Below are 15,883 nucleotides of genomic sequence, written 5' to 3' on the forward strand. Positions count from 1 at the left end.
AGGGACCAGAGCCCCATGACCTTTTCATAGAACCATAGAATTGTAGAGTTGGAAGGAACCCCAAGGGTCCTCTAGTCCAACCCCTTGCAAGGCAGGAATCTTTTTGCCCAGCATGGGGATCAAACCTACAACCCTGAGGTCAGGAGCCGCAGACTCTACCAACTGAGCTATTTTCTTTTGTCATGCCCCAGGAAGCTCTTGCTTTTAGAAAGCTACAAGGTGATATGATGGCATGACAATGATGGTGGTAGTGAGTCAGTGAGTAGAGCTTGTGGATTTTAGTAAGAGTCCCCTGCTTGCATCTGGTTGCCCCAGATGCAAAATTTGTTAGGGGCACAAAATTTAAGCACCAGGTGCTGCCTCAATACAGCTACATGCTTCCATTGCTGGGCTCTGTCGAAAACAGCTTCTCCATGCGAAGTGACCTCGCCAGACAACGAAGCAACTCTTCTTATCTATCTCTGCGGTTGCAATCTCCTGGGTGACACGGATGCCTTAGGCAGTTGAATATGCATGAATGGATGCGTACTCCATCTATCACCTTCCCAACCCCCTGTGAGGCCCGGGGCACTGGAAACACATGCTATGCCACTGCTTGCAATACATATGGGTGTCGGGGGCTGGGCAGAGGAGGAGGAGGAGTGGTGGAGACCGCCTCCCCATCTTGACCCTTCCAGGGAGGAGAAAGAGGAAGGCAGTATAGATTTACAACAGTGGTTTGCAGGAGGTCACAGCTCAGAGGCAGATGAGGGGAAAAGCTGGAGAAGAGGAGCAGGCAGGCAGCTGGATGACACATTGTCACTAGAAAGCATTCCAGATCCACCATCTCCCAGAACCTGGCGAGTCTTAAAAGTAGAAGAGCAAAGTGCAAAGACAGAGGGCATTTAGTGGCACCCGTAGAGGAGGAGATGATGATGATGAATGAGGAAGTGGGAGAGAAGGGGTGGGGTAGAGATTTACTTGAGTTAATGCCATTATCCAAGAGGCTGGGTTCTATAGCGTCTCTCTGTTGGAAATAAAAAAGAAGCGTAAGAAACTTTTCCTTGTCTTTATACTTTCCTGGGCAACCAGCCGGGAGCCGCTGAGAGCATCCCTGGCAATAGACCACATTGGCTCTGCTGGTCCATTTACATCAGGCATGTCCAAAGTCCGGCCTGAGGGCCTAATCCGGCCCGCTGGTCAATTAAATTTGGCCCCCATGGCAGTATATTTCCTGGGGTAAAATTGTAAAAAAAAGCTCTACAACTTTGGGGTTAAATCCTAAAGAAAGCTCAACAACTTCGATCTTGGAAAAAGCTCAGCAACTTTGGTTGGCCCTCGCGCATGTTCACGTCATCAAATCTGGCCCTCTTTGAAAAAAGTTTGGGCACCCCTGATTTACATCATGCCCACCTCCCTGCTGCCTCACCCCTCCCCATAATGAGCAATGACCCACCTGGTGGGAATGTAGTGTAGTGGCTCTGCCTCACCTGGTCAGCCACTTTCCCCTACTTTCCATATTCTGAGCACTTGTCTGAAGCACTCCCACTGACATCTAAATTGCCTCCTTTGCCATTTTGTCTTCAGCGCCAGGCCACCATAGAGGCAAGGTGCTTTTACAATCCAGCCGTGACTTGGCTCTTCAGAACTTCATTGGAGTTAAGCCATAATGTGTGCACTAGATTATTATTTTACTTTCAAGGGGGGGGGAATCTGGGAAGGAACAGGAAAGGAAGTGGGTTTCAAGTGAAATTAGAGAGATATGCTTAACACCTGTTTGTTTGCTGGAAAGCCTTTCAGCTGTAATACTTTAGGCACAGGAAAAATTATTTGAAGGGAGGAGTGGGAAATCTGATAGGTGATAGACTGGGGCAAAATGAAAAGCGCCATTATCCAAATGTTTATGGATCCTTTTAGCTAATGGATCCAAATGTATAATTCTGCACTTGTCAACAAGGCAATTCAACAAACATGTTAGGGCTCCATAGTTTAGTTCAGTCCAAGTCTTTTAGGCCTCTGTTGTCTAAAGTAAACATATTTTTCCACAGGTTTTTAATTTTATTTTAAGAATACTACTGGTGGTAGAGTATTAGTATAGTTTTCAAACTGGATTTCCCCCTCATGATATCTATGCAATTCATTTTTTCATTTGATAATTTACATGCACATTTATATATTTGGTTATACATTTTAAATGTATCGGAAGTATTATATAATGACACATGAATCCAACACATTACTTACATATATTCCCTCTTTATGTTTATACATACAATCTGGAATTACAAAACTTGAAAAATCTATCGAAAAGCATTTAAGTGCTATATATTTTCTGTTATATACACTCTTATAGTTATGACTACATTATATTTATATAATGCCTAATGCAGATCTCGTGAAGAATAAATACTTATAAATCTATTTCAATATAAACTTTAAAAGCTTCTAAAAGTTTATAAAAATATACACCAAAATATAACATTTATTTTCTTATATATAACTGTCAATTTCCATTCGATATTTGAGCTTTCACATAATATAAATCTACTTGTGGAACTATAGTGGAATATAGCACAAGTTTAGCTCTCATACTGTATCCATATTATTTGCAAACAGGTCTCTACCCCCCTCCTGGAAGTAAATAACATGTGAATGTGCATTAAACTTGCACTATATTCCACTATAGTTCCTGAAGTCGCTTTTACATAGTGCAAACTTAAAAGTTAGGGGGAAGTCATGAAAATGGAACAAACTGCTATTTGGATGTAGCCAGACTATTAATAACTGCGCAAGGAATATCTGGTTTGACCATGAAAATAAAATTGCAGCAGAGGCCCTACAAACTTTCTCTCTCTTTTTTAATTTATATATGCATTTTCCAAAACTTGGTATATACAACTTACATTTACTTTTGTTAATCTCGTATCACAAGACTTCCATGTTCACCCCTCCATGGTTCCCTGTTTGTTCGCTATTTTGCTGCATATCCTTTTAATACCACCTGAGTCCTACAAACTTTTTCATTGTGAGCCCTGAAGGAACCCATTTGTGATTCTGGTGTGAAGCTTGTGGGAATTACATTGTAACTGAACTGAGTCACGCCAGAAAGTCAGAAAGAGAGAGAGTTTGGAGCTGCATGCTATCTCATGAGAGAGGACAAATATGTGTTTAGTGTCACAGATTTGTGAGTAGAAGGAGAGGCTTGCGGAAAATTCGAACCTAATGCTTGCCCACAGCTGTTGATATTTGCAAGGCCTGCTCAGCATATGTCACCATGTGCCACAAAAGCTACTAATCATTTTACCAAGCTGCGCCAGTCCAAATAGGCAGAAGCAGAGCCCAAAATGGAGAAGGAAATTCATGCATTATTCACTGGCGTCGGGGCAGCAATAGCGCCATACCCAAACTGCAAAAAAGAAAAAAAGACCAAGCTGTGTTGTTTTTCAGAGGGCCTGGGACTCTAAGAAGCAAACAACTGGATGCAGACTAAGGCCACATTCACACCATTAATTTAAAGCACTATGATACCACTTTAAACAGCTATGGCTTCCCCCAAAGAATCCTGGGAGCTGTAGTTTGTTAAGGGTGCTGAGGGTGGTTAGGAGGTCCCTATTCTCCTCACAGAACCACAATTCCTAGAGTGTCTTAACAAATCAATCTCTCTTCACAGTTAGAAACCTTTTTTTAAAAAAAGAAAGAAAGAAAGAAAGAAAGAAAGAAAGAAAGAAAGAAAGAAAGAGAAAGAAAAAGAAAGAAAACTAGGGATTCTGTTGGACCACCTTGTCAGTTGGTCAAAACAATGTAAATCTGTTGAAAGCATACAGATTTTTAAGGATTTTTCCTTTAAAACCCCACACAGGCTTGGGATGGAACAGGCTTGCTGGTCTATTCAAGTGCAAGGGACTGAGACTGGATCAAGACTGCTTCAACCATCCCTAGAAGACTTTGGTGCCATGGTTCCTTCTTTGCATGCAGCTACAAGCATAATATTGTTCTTTATTTTGGTATTTCCATTGTTCATTCAGTCTATTATCCTGGGATGGATTAGTCTATGAGTAACCTAAGGCATTCTGAAATACCAGCCTATATTTAGGAATGCATCTGCCACGAACATTGCAAGCAGCATGGTATGCTTCTTATCGAACACTTGAATGCCCACCTAGAGTGCAGTGCTGAAGGCCAAACTAAATGGGATGTGGGAAATCCATAATTTCTTCCTTCCTTCCTTCCTTCCTTCCTTCCTTCCTTCCTTCCTGGGGATGAATTAGATCAGGACTATGATGCTAGAGTAGGAGGGCACTATCAAATTCCCCATGTCATTTTTCTGATTTGAATCACCACCAGCAGCACAATCCTGGAGCCTGCTATTTGCCCCATCAGGGAAAACATGCCCAGCTGATATGTACATTTTGTTTTGTTTTGTTTTATTCCCAACCCATATAGCCTATGTTTCAGTCGGAAACAATCGTCCAGAAATGTCAAATGCACATAAACACAATCAAATGCAATAAAAGCAATTATAAAAGAACAAAACAGCAGAGGAAAATAGAAATAAAATCTGGGAAATAATTTCAGTGGAACATAGAGGCATAGAACATAGCTTTCTATCCTGCCTCGAAAGGTCTCCAATTGTTATGTTTTTTTGCACGGTGCCAGAAGGCTTGGGGAATGTCCAAGGGGAGAGAGAGATGCAAAGTTTAAGTGTGCTAGGTCAGGTGGGGTACCTAACCTCTGAAGGGATTGGCAAGCAGAGCATCTGCGGAAGACTTAAGTAAATGGAAAGTCTTCTAAGGTAGAAGGCAGTTACTAAGGAGCTCATCCTGACTCCCATTTGAATCACACCCCGGAACATTAGAAAATTCCATTTTGCTCAGAAAGGTGAACTAAGCCAAGGCTTAAAGAACCAGAACTCTCACTCATTATGGAAAGAGGCCTGAAAATTCCTGTACATGCAGATACATAGGCCTGTTAGGAGTTCAGCCTACACTCAAGTAGGGCCCTGGCAGAGACACATGCCTGACTGACATGTTCTCTCCCTCCTGGTCGATCGTTCGGGGGCTTCATAAGTATTCTTTAGCCCAAACATCACAGTGACCGATGCGAACCGACACCGGCACACTTAGGGATCTGCAGAGTCTGTGCAGTTGCATAACAGAACCTCAGAAACTCAGCATTTTGGCTAAGCTACTTTATTTACACAAAAACACATACATGGAGCACTGCAACATGGCTCTCTCTCTCTCTCTCTCTCTAGCGTCAGACAGCAAAGAGAAAAGGAACAAAGGACAATAGTCCCACTCCACGGAACACAGTAACACAAACTTCCTGTCTCTATCACTTCTCACTCTGTGGAGTCAAAACATATATGGTAATGTGATAGATATCAATCCTATGACTGCAATCATAGATCAGGAATTCTAACAAGGCCTTTCCCCACGCCTGGTGCCTAATGCAATAAAGCTGTCCAAGGCATTTCCACTAAGTGACCATCCTTGAGGCTTAATCAAGGCTTAGCTGTAACAGGACACCCTTTATACTCCTCCCTGCCCACTGGTCAGCCTGGATGTGTTGAGCCAAGCCACTGGTGAAAAATTCATCCCTGACAAATTGCCACCTGCAATTCAGTGGGTCACAACATGGGGCAGCTGCATGCAGACTGAGTGGTTCCTGACACTATAGTGCGAATGCAATCCCGAAGAGTGCAAAACAATTGAAACAAGTCAAAGTTTAGGGAGAGGCAGCCCTTGTGATGGGAGCCATTCTCCTGACACCAGTGTTGCTGCAACTTATATGGGCAAGGCAGGTGTGGGGCAGGGTGGCAGTGAGGCTGGGGCTGTTTGGGCACTGTGGTAGGAGGACTAGATTGGTTCTGCCAGGGTCTCCATGCAACCCCTGATCTCATCCTGCCCCATCCCAGCCCTTTCCAGGTAAGGCGCAATCATCCCAATGTCCGGAGTGTCGCTCTGCAGTTCCACCCCACCACGCGAGTTGTCACTGATTGTACAAATAGCTACAATGATGGATGCTGGAGAATTCCAGCAGAAACAGAAATGAGAATGGAACTTGCTGGTGTTTGCTTATTCAGACTATGCATAGAATGAAAATCAATCCAGCAGGAATGATCAGTATTCACTGTCGTTGCTGTTTTGAAATGGCAAAAATGGCAACATAACTGAATATGTTCCCGTCCCCACTTCCTTTGATTGGAAAAGAATTGCCTTTGCATCAAAAAGAATGGTGTGGAATAACAAAATAATGGCATAGTTACATAATTATGTAAAGTTCTGCTACTGGGGACCACAAGATGAATAACAGCTTTTGTCAGAAGCCGAACTGCAGTGGAATGGAAACACGGCTGCAGGCAACAAACATGGTTTGGGATGGAAATATATGGCTTCTTCCATTCCTAACTGCAACTTGAATTGCGTTCCCCCCCCCCCATTTATGACTGAAACTGAAAGGAATCATGGCAACTACACCTTGATTACAGTTTGGTAGGCCCACCAAAACTAACATAAAAACAACTCCAGCAGCTAGATCATACATTAAAATAACTAAGGCTGAAATCAGTCCTATTTATCTGGGAATGCTACCCATTCAACTCAGTGGGAGTTATTTCTGAGCAGACATGTGTAGGATTGAACAGGTGAGTAAGATCTCTTTATCTTCCTGTAGAGATGGCTGCTGTTTGAGATAGCCCTGCAGCAAATTTCAAGAGAAGCCGCACCAGACCTTCATATTTGGAGTATATTTTCCATTATGTGAGCATTTGAGATGTATTTGAGCTCTCTCTCTCTCTCCCCCCCCCCAACCCAACAGTAGGTTTAAAATGTGCCTGATACTTGTGAAAGAAAGGATAAAGCAATCTGGGCGACTTTTCCCCTGTGCTCTCTGTCCACCATCCCCAAGCCACAAGTTGATAACTGCCCCGTTTTTATACCTGCGTATTATTAGCATAAGTAGGGAAGGAGAAAAGACAAAAAAATTGCTTTAATCCAGGCTGATGTGTGACTTTGCATAGCACTTTGAATGTTATTAAGTGTTTGAATTCCTTCCTGTGTCTTTTTTAGCCTCCATGACTGTCTTTCTCTTTCGCTGACAGCCTCTGCAGGACCAAATTGACAGCTCTTTAAAGCAGCCTGACGAAAAGCAGCATTAATTAAGTCATTGCCGGACTGTAATTGTGTTAAGAAGTAAAAAATCTAATATGAGAAAAGGTTAGTGAGTCCTCTCTTGTGTCAGATTTTCTACTCTCTATGAATATTAATGCCCTTAATGAAGACAATCTTTGCCTCATCAAGCCGATGCTCTGCATTCAGGTGCCAAATCTCTGCGCCATTGATTTGTTTTTAAAGAACAAATATGTCAGGGGAGAGTGACTGTCCTGTTTCTTATCAACATCATAGAGAATGCTTTTGTATTCCTGGAAAGAGTTTATAGATTTTTGTGTGTGTGCGTGTGTGTGTGCCTAGTAAGAGCCGCTCATGTGATGAGAGGGACAGAGAGAAAAATAGGGGTGTGTGATAATGGTGTTAAGGAATTGAATATACTGCTGCAGCAAGGTAAATTGCATGGGATAGTTTGTCTTTATCCTTGCCTCTGCTCTGCCATTGCTGCCTGTCGGCGCTGCTTTAGTGCATGAATTTTCACAAATGTCATCCTTCTGTTAACAAGAGGCTATGGCCACTGGAGTTAAATTGGTGGGATATGAATCATCATCAGCAAGAGTCCAAGAGTTTTAAACACTGGGATGAAGAGCTTTGTCATAAGGGGATGATCATCTTTTGCTGATTACCCCTTCCTCCTGCCAGGCTCATAATCGTAATGAAACTGATGAGTGATAATCTTTTCTTAATGCAAGGAGGCCCTTGGGAGCCAACGTCTTGCAAGCAATATTTGTGTGTGCATGCGTGCGCGAGCGCATGTGTGCATCAACCTCTATCTAAAATGATTAGGTGGCCATCATTCTCTCAGCCCCAGTCTTTCCATCTGCAAAATGGGGATATTAATAGTGGCTGAACGTACAGTGCTGTTGGAAGAACAGCGGATACAATGAATGAGGAGTCTTACATTGTTAGAGTAACTGTACTGCAACAAGTATTACCAAGATACCAATATCATCATTTTAGTATGCCTTTATAGGTGTTTTGCTTCTTTAAAGCTCATCTTGTTAGCATGATGAATTTCTCATCTACTCAGATCCAAACTCTGTTTGTTTATTTAAGAGCTCCGTACTCTGCCTTTCAACATAAAAGCCTTTGAGGCAGCTTACAACAGCTTAATTTATAACACAAAAAAGCATCAGTAAAATCATACAAGAAAATGGCAGACATAAACGCAACAGCAGCTAGGACAGAAAACAGGTCGAAAGGGATCCAGATTTTCTTGGCTGTCATTGTGTGGTCCAACACTTTGCTCAAAAGCTGGTGCAGGAAGTTCATGATGCAATCTCCTGGGATTTTCATTTTTACTTTAAAAAAAAATTCATAGGAATTTGATTCAGAGTTATGGGGTGAGACTTCCGGAACTAAATTGCTCTCCCCAAACTACTATCATCCCCATAATAAAAAAATACAAAAAAAAATACTGGCGTCTATATTTTCCCACTGCAATACTAAAAGCAGCTCAGGATGTTAGGGATGGGTAAATCTGTCAATTTTAGTTACTCTCAGTTTTTCTCTCCCTCTCTTTTCAATCTTTAATTCATTGGGGATCGAAAGAGGAGGTACAGGAAGGCTTGCAAAGGGGTAACCCACTTGTTGTCAGTCATGTGACATTGTGGTGTCATCATGTGATTGACGAGTAAGCTGTCAAAGTTGGCCATTGGGCTGCAAAAAAGGTCCCTCACCCTACTTAATGTAGCAACAAAGGGAATGTGAAATGTGACCATGGATCTTCCATGAGGTAGCAGCCAGCTGCAGTTCTACTTAGCTGTTTGAAGTCTCTGGGAGGGAATCAATGGCTTCAAGTTACTAGAAAGGAGATTCCGACTAAAAATAAAGAAGAACTTCCTGATGATAAGAGCTGTTCAACAATGGAACAGACTTCCTTGGGATCCTGTGGACTCTCCTTCCTTGGAGGTTTTTAAACAGAGGTCAGGTGGACATCTGCCATGGATGCTTTAGTTGAGATTCTTCCATTGCAGGGGGTTGGACTAGATGGCCCTCGGAGTCCCTTCAAATTCCACTATTGTGTGATTCAATGTCCCCTAAAGTCAGTCCACACTGGGCTGCACTTCTCTCACTCCCCATTCTGCAGTTATATCTACGGGCCGACGGGATGTTAGTCCCAAGTCTTTAATCCAATTCTGGTTTCATTTTTGGGAGAATATATTGAGTCTTATTTGGACTAATCTTGAACTCTGCCTTTCTGTCCTGCATTTCAAACTATTGTGGTCATTGCTGGTATTCAGCTTCCAATAAGAACCATGAGAGTCGCATGGCCCATTATTTACTTTGTTCCTATCTAATAGATCTTTGGTATCTCACGGTATAAGCTTTTCACACACATTAGTGGCAATGTACACGAATCTCCTCTCATAATTTATGTTGCCTAATTTAGTTCCGCAAGTTTTCTCTCATTTGCTTTGACAGTTTTGACTACCGATAAAGAAGACATCTTGTTTTTCCTTCTCTTCTCAGACACAGGAAGTGCTAGGAAAGGTAAACAAGCATATGGAAGCCACCAAATTATTTGCTGATAAGTAGACATGCCTCAGCCAAAAAAGAAGGGAGGGTGATGCTAGTGTTGTCCTTCCTTTTTAAAGATGGAAATCTGCTTCAATTACTGTGAGACACATTTGTGTATTGCTGTGTCAATTTGCCTTCCTTCCATGCCAGGGTGTGGGGAACATGTGGTCCTCTGAAGTTGCTTGGTCCTCTGATGTTCCTTGGTCACAACTCCCATCACACCTGACCATTGGTCATACTGTCTGGGGCTGCTGGAAACTGAAGGCCAGCAACCTATGGAAGGTCACAGGTTCTCTACCTGTCTTCTAGACTGTGTTGTGGCCTCAACACCAAACCACCCTGAATTTTGGTAAATAAATAGATGATCACTAAGGCATCATAAATCTCCAGGGCTCTCTCTTCCTGTAAAGGCTAACAGAGTTTCCCATCACTCAGGGAAAAGGGTGTGCTTAGCATATTGACTTAGGTTGTGTGAACATTATTAAGATGCATTTGCACAACTAGGCTCTTTTAAAATTTGGTTTATGCCATGTTATCCACATGCATCTCAAGTCTGCGAGCTCCTTAATACGTGCACAGATTGCATTTGGAAACCTGGATGAGATGAGGTATATACCGTATTTTTTTGTGTATAACACAACCCCAAGTATAAGACGACCCCTATTTTTGGGAGCCCTCAACAGTTGCTGAGCTTCTTTTGTAAGTTTGCTGAGCCGTTGAGCAACTTTTTGATGATCGCCCGCTCGGGCTGACGGAACTGTACACCGTATACTGGCACTCACCAAATACTCTTCCTAAGATGAGAAGAATGGGTAAGCAGCCTCCTCTCCAACATTTCCCTGCTACTGCCGCAGCAGCAGCCCTTGCTTACTTAGCACTTAGAGTGGCTGGAGAAACCCAGCCAGATGGGCGGGGTATAAATAATAGATGATGATGATGATGATGATAGCATGTTAACCCGTGTATAAGATGACCCTCAATTTATCACAAAAAGTCAGAAAAAATGTTGTCTTATACATGGTAAAATACGGTATGTGGATACATCTAGATGCTTAGCATGAGATGTCTGCCAAAGTCACCTTATAGAAGTACAGTGGTACCTCAGGTTACATACGCTTCAGATTACAGACTCTGCTGACCCAGAAATAGTGCTTCAGGTTAAGAACTTTGCTTCAGGATGAGAACAGAAATTGTGCTCTGGTGGCGCGGCAGCAGCAGGAGGCCCCATTAGCTGAAGTGGTGCTTCAGGTTAAGAGCAGTTTCAGGTTAAGTATGGGCCTCCGGAACGAATTAAGTACTTAACCCGAGGTAAAGGTAAAGGTAAAGGTACCCCTGCCCGAACGGGCCAGTCTTGACAGACTGTGGGGTTTGTGCGCCCATCTCACATTTATTGGCCGGGGGCCAGCGCTGTCAGGGGACACTTCCGGGTCACGTGGCCAGCGTGACATCGCTGCTCTGGCGAGCCAGAGCCGCACACGGAACGCCGTTTACCTTCCCGCTGGTAAGCGGTACCTATTTATCTACTTGCACCCGGAGGTGCTTTCGAACTGCTAGGTGGGCAGGCGCTGGGACCGAACAGCGGGAGCGCACCCCGCCGCGGGGATTCGAGCCGCCGACCTTTCGATCGGCAAGCCCTAGGCGTTGAGGCTTTAGCCCACAGCGCCACCCGCGTCCCTTTAACCCGAGGTACCACTGTATAAACTGAGTTATTGAACTCGGTCTTTTTTCTCCATGCCTAAAGAACTACCCAATGCCTGCAAGATTTTGGACTCATTCAGTGGGGAATAATGTTTATATATACATACATACATGTAAGTTTTATTTTTTAATAGACTGCAGAGGAGGAGGAGGATGCAATGTTTTATGTAGGCACAATATATACTGCCTATAGCTGCCTATACTGTATTATGTAAAGTTAATTCAAGTCACTTCTTTAAAGTGTGGTGACTCACTTAGACTTTGGCCAATTCAGCTTAGAAAAGGGCCCTGGTTCACATGCACAGCTTTATCATTTGACAAATCCAGTGTCAAAGTGTTAGACCAGGACTAGAGAGATCTGGTTTCAAATCCCCACTTAGCACTCGGTGACCTTGGGCTGTTCACTGAATCTCAGCCTAACCTGCCTCATATGACTGCTGTGAGGATATAATAGGAAGGATAGGCCCATCCAAACTAGGCTTCATCAACCTGTTGTCCTCTAGATGTTTTGAAGTAAAATTCCGATCAGTTCCAGTCAGCATCTGGAAAGTACCAGGGTGACAAAGGCTGTTCTAAACTGACTTGAAGGGTGGAACAAAAAGGTGAAGATGAAATGAAATAAATAAGTCATGGAAGAGTAACTGTGCCAGAACATATCAGACACCACAGGGAGTGGTTTTCATTAGGCGCATGCAGGGAACTACATTATCCACCTTGCATCTTTGACTGTAGCATTTGGAAGCAACCTAGTCAGTTTTGTATATGCTCTGTGTTGTTTCTATTGGATTTGCTATTCAGACCCAAATCTGATCTGTTAAATCTGAAGCTTTGTTTCGCCCCTATTGAGTACAACAGGGAATCTAAAACAGCTACAACTTTCCCCTGCTTTTCACTTAAGTGAATGAAATTTGCAGGCAAAGGACCATCTTCAAAGTGATTAAGTCTGCCAAATTTCAGGCTCATCCATCAGAGATTTCCCACGCAGGAACCCTTTTAATTATCTGTCTCCACATTGCAGGTGTGGTCTTCCCTTCTGAAGAGACAAAGCCTGCCAAGTTTTAGAAAGACAGGTGGAATGATTCTCCTACAAGGGCAGATTTTCCTGTTTGGAAGTAGGAAAATATAAAACAATTTCTAGTTGTTGTTTTCTGAAATGGGAAATTAATTTGAAAACTGAGGACATGACAGAGGTGCTTCTGGATAAGAAACCAGCTAAAGTTCCTAAAGTTGGGTCCATGGAATATTGAGGTAACTGATTTTACTTTTATAAGGAAAAACTGGAAAAGTCACCCTGGTTTGCCTCATTATTTTGGAGCCACAGGGAACTGATGCGCACTCCTAGTTTTCATGCTTTCTCCCATTGCCTCATAGGCAGCACTTTCCTGAGGAGTCAGTTCACACATTCAGCTGTCAATCATCAAGACAAGAGAACCCACCCCAAATTTTAGTTCAATAACTAAACTTATTTTTCCATTTATAGCACTAATGTTTTGTTTGAAGCTGTTACATGACAAGCAGACAGGCACCTCTCCAACAGTATGTCATATATTCACATAACCACCTACAGCTCATAAACGTGCAAGAATGTCCATATGTACACGTCCCCCTCCTCCCGCCGCCACCCATATGAAACCCAAACAGGCAGTAACTCTAATATGGGATCATCTTCCCAGTTAAATTTATGTTCCTCACACACATAAAGCATTGAATCAACGATGTGGCAGAAAGGTTTCATTTTATTCCACTTAATTTTACTGTCCATGTGTTTGAGAAAGAGAGTCAAAGGGGGAGTTTTGATCTGGGAGGGTATTGGATTGATTGCCCTGCAAACTAAGCCTGGCATTCTGATTTTGGAAAGACCCTATAGTAGCAGCGTAAGCATCTTGTGTTCTGCCCCAAGGAAGTGCCTTAGTCTTGACCTGGGGAGTGCACCTCTGCGGGCGTGCATGTATTCCGTACAATAAATGGGATGTTCAATAACAAGACAGGAGAAATTTAAGAGGTGTGGAAATGAAGCTTGCTACAGGATTGACCTGACTCCTTCTCTCCAATTAATTTAATTGGGAGTTTTGGTTTACTTAGCGCTTTTTATCCATCCATAGATCTAAAAGCACTTTATATGAGAATGTAAATGTCAATATCCTCATTTTGCAGATGGGAGAATAGGGGGCAGGAGAGGTTAAATGAGTTGGCCAAGGTCAGCAAGTTTAGTGCTGGAGCCAGGAGTAGATACACACACTCATAGCCTAGTGGTGCCGAAGTTTTCAAGCAGTGCTTCAAGGATCCCCCCTGGGGTTCCTCACTGAGGAGGTTACCAATGGGCAGGCAAACATTCCTGAATGACAGCTTGCATATCACTACCGATTTTCCCTTGCCATGCATAGTCATTGCGGAGTACTGGGGATGCTCTAGGGTGCAGAGCCCATGCAGAGAGCTAGGCCAGTGTGTGACTTTGGAGAAGTGTGAATTTCAAAGAAGAGCTGTGTTTCAGTTGCTGCATTATTTTGGGAAGTGGGAATTTGGAAGGTTCACATTAAAAGGCACACTGAATCAAATTTCTGCCCGCTTTCTAGCAGGGTGGAACAGGACTCACCACCATCACTAGACTCCTGCCAGAGCAGAAGCTGCACGTTCCTTGCACTGAGCAATAATGTGCCTATAATATTTTATTGTATATACTGCCTGGCTCACGATCCCTGTAGCAAACACAATTGGTTTTCAGTTTTAAGTATTATTATGAGAGAGAGAGGGAGAGAGAGCCTAAGCCCAGAAGTGGAATATTTAGGGATAAGAACAGAACATGAATTTTAACAATAAAACCAGAAAGGCCGCTTGGTATATAGCATTTGGGTAACCCTCTGGGATCGACTTCTAAAGATTACCATATGTTCTGTCCCTGGGAATATGAAAAATGAAGTGAAAATATGCTTTGTGGAAAGACATTCTTTATGGCACAGGGAGAACTGTAAACTGAAATAAATACAATGCCTTCTGAGTGCTACTCAAGACGCCAGTGACCTATCAATTTCACAATTCGCGTAAAAGGGAACGAGAGGGATGACAGGTCTTTCCCAGCAGAGTAGGTGATATACTGTAAGCAGCTCTAGACCTGCTCTTGATTATTAACAGAGACTAATACAGAGTTAAGCAGGTCCTGAAAATGCCTGGAGCTAGTCTGGGAAGTCTCTTCTCTTCTTGCCATTCTGGAAACACAAGGTGGGACCCTAATATTCAGAGGGAAACCAAAATGGCCAAGGGATTGGAGCAAATTCTGCACAAGGAAAGGCTGACCTACTGTATTCAGGGCATTTTAGTTTTTAAAAAATGACAAGTGGGACCTGCAGTAAAGTGTGGACTGCTCCTGTTCACGGTTTCAGCCAACCATACATTCCATGACATTCCATGACATTCCTCCTTCCACCTGGTTTTCTGTCTTCCACCCCATCTTTCAACAACCAGGCAGTATTCTGTGACTCCTGAGCATCCTCATTGGGTTGCTATTTGTTTTTAATTCCCCCAATTAGGGTCTCTTTTCCTCCCTAAGAATTTTTGTGCATTTGCAAACTAAGGCGCTCTCCCGAGTTTGCCGATACCTCTCTCTTGTCCGCGGGTTGCATCATTTTGACCAAATAAGCCCTTGCACCCATGCTGAAAAATCAGAAAAAGGAAAGGTGATGAGGAGTCAAGGGGTAGAAAGGATCTCCCTTCCAGACTCATTCTCCTCTGATGAAATTGGTAAGAGTACTCTCCAAATACTCTAAAACAGAGGTTCCCAATTAGCTAAATACTGCAGGCCCCCTGTTTTTCGAAAGCCAAGCCATGGACCCCCTACTTTTAAATTTTTGATATCTCTATGGTGATTTTTGCTCTGTGAATGGTGCCACGGACTCCCTGGGTGAGTCATGCAGACGCCCCGGGGCCCGCAGATCAGCAGTGAGGAACGGCTGCCTTAAAACATTATTTCTTTGAGGTTAAGCAGATTGGACAATGATTCCATCCATCCATCTTGTGCATGCAGGTGACTGTACCAGTGTGGTGTACCGGTTAAGAGCGGTAGTCACGTAATCTGGGAAACCGGGTTCGCGTCTCTGCTCCTCCACATGCAGCTGCTGGGTGACCTTGGGCCAGTCACACTTCTGTGGAGTCTCTCAGCCCCACTCACCTCACAGAGTGTTTGTTGTGGGGGAGGAAGGGAAAGGAGAATGTTAGCCGCTTTGAGACTCCTGAAGGGGAGTGAAAGGCGGGATATCAAATCCAAACTCTTCTTCTTCTTCTTCTACCTCCTACTGCAATTGCTGCTGTGCCCATGTTTGCTCATGAGAAACTGAGCTTGTTTGTTTGTTTTGCACTGATCTGAAGATAATTGTGGGAACTGTAGTTTTGCCTGGCCTTTTTCAGGAAGGGTCTTTATGGGTTTCCCCAAATGGTGGTTGCATCGTGGAGCTCGATAGATGATGGTCAAATGTCGCCTTGCACTTTGGGATTACCTCCTCTTTTAATCTTAAAGTGCTGAAACA

The 15,883-nt window shown here is 43.3% G+C and overlaps 1 long non-coding RNA gene across 1 annotated transcript; it reads left to right on the plus strand.

The window, feature by feature from the left end:
• The first annotated feature begins 1,405 nt into the window (after nucleotides 1–1,405).
• Nucleotides 1,406–12,797, plus strand: LOC309535466. Its single transcript, XR_014221263.1, has 5 exons — nucleotides 1,406–1,652; nucleotides 7,091–7,196; nucleotides 9,573–9,641; nucleotides 12,385–12,614; nucleotides 12,738–12,797. It is a non-coding gene; the product is annotated as an uncharacterized lncRNA (long non-coding RNA).
• The last annotated feature ends 3,086 nt before the right edge of the window (nucleotides 12,798–15,883 follow it).

Source organism: Podarcis vaucheri, assembly GCF_965113315.1.
Source record: "Podarcis vaucheri genome assembly, chromosome: 6".
NCBI lineage: Eukaryota > Metazoa > Chordata > Lepidosauria > Squamata > Lacertidae > Podarcis > Podarcis vaucheri.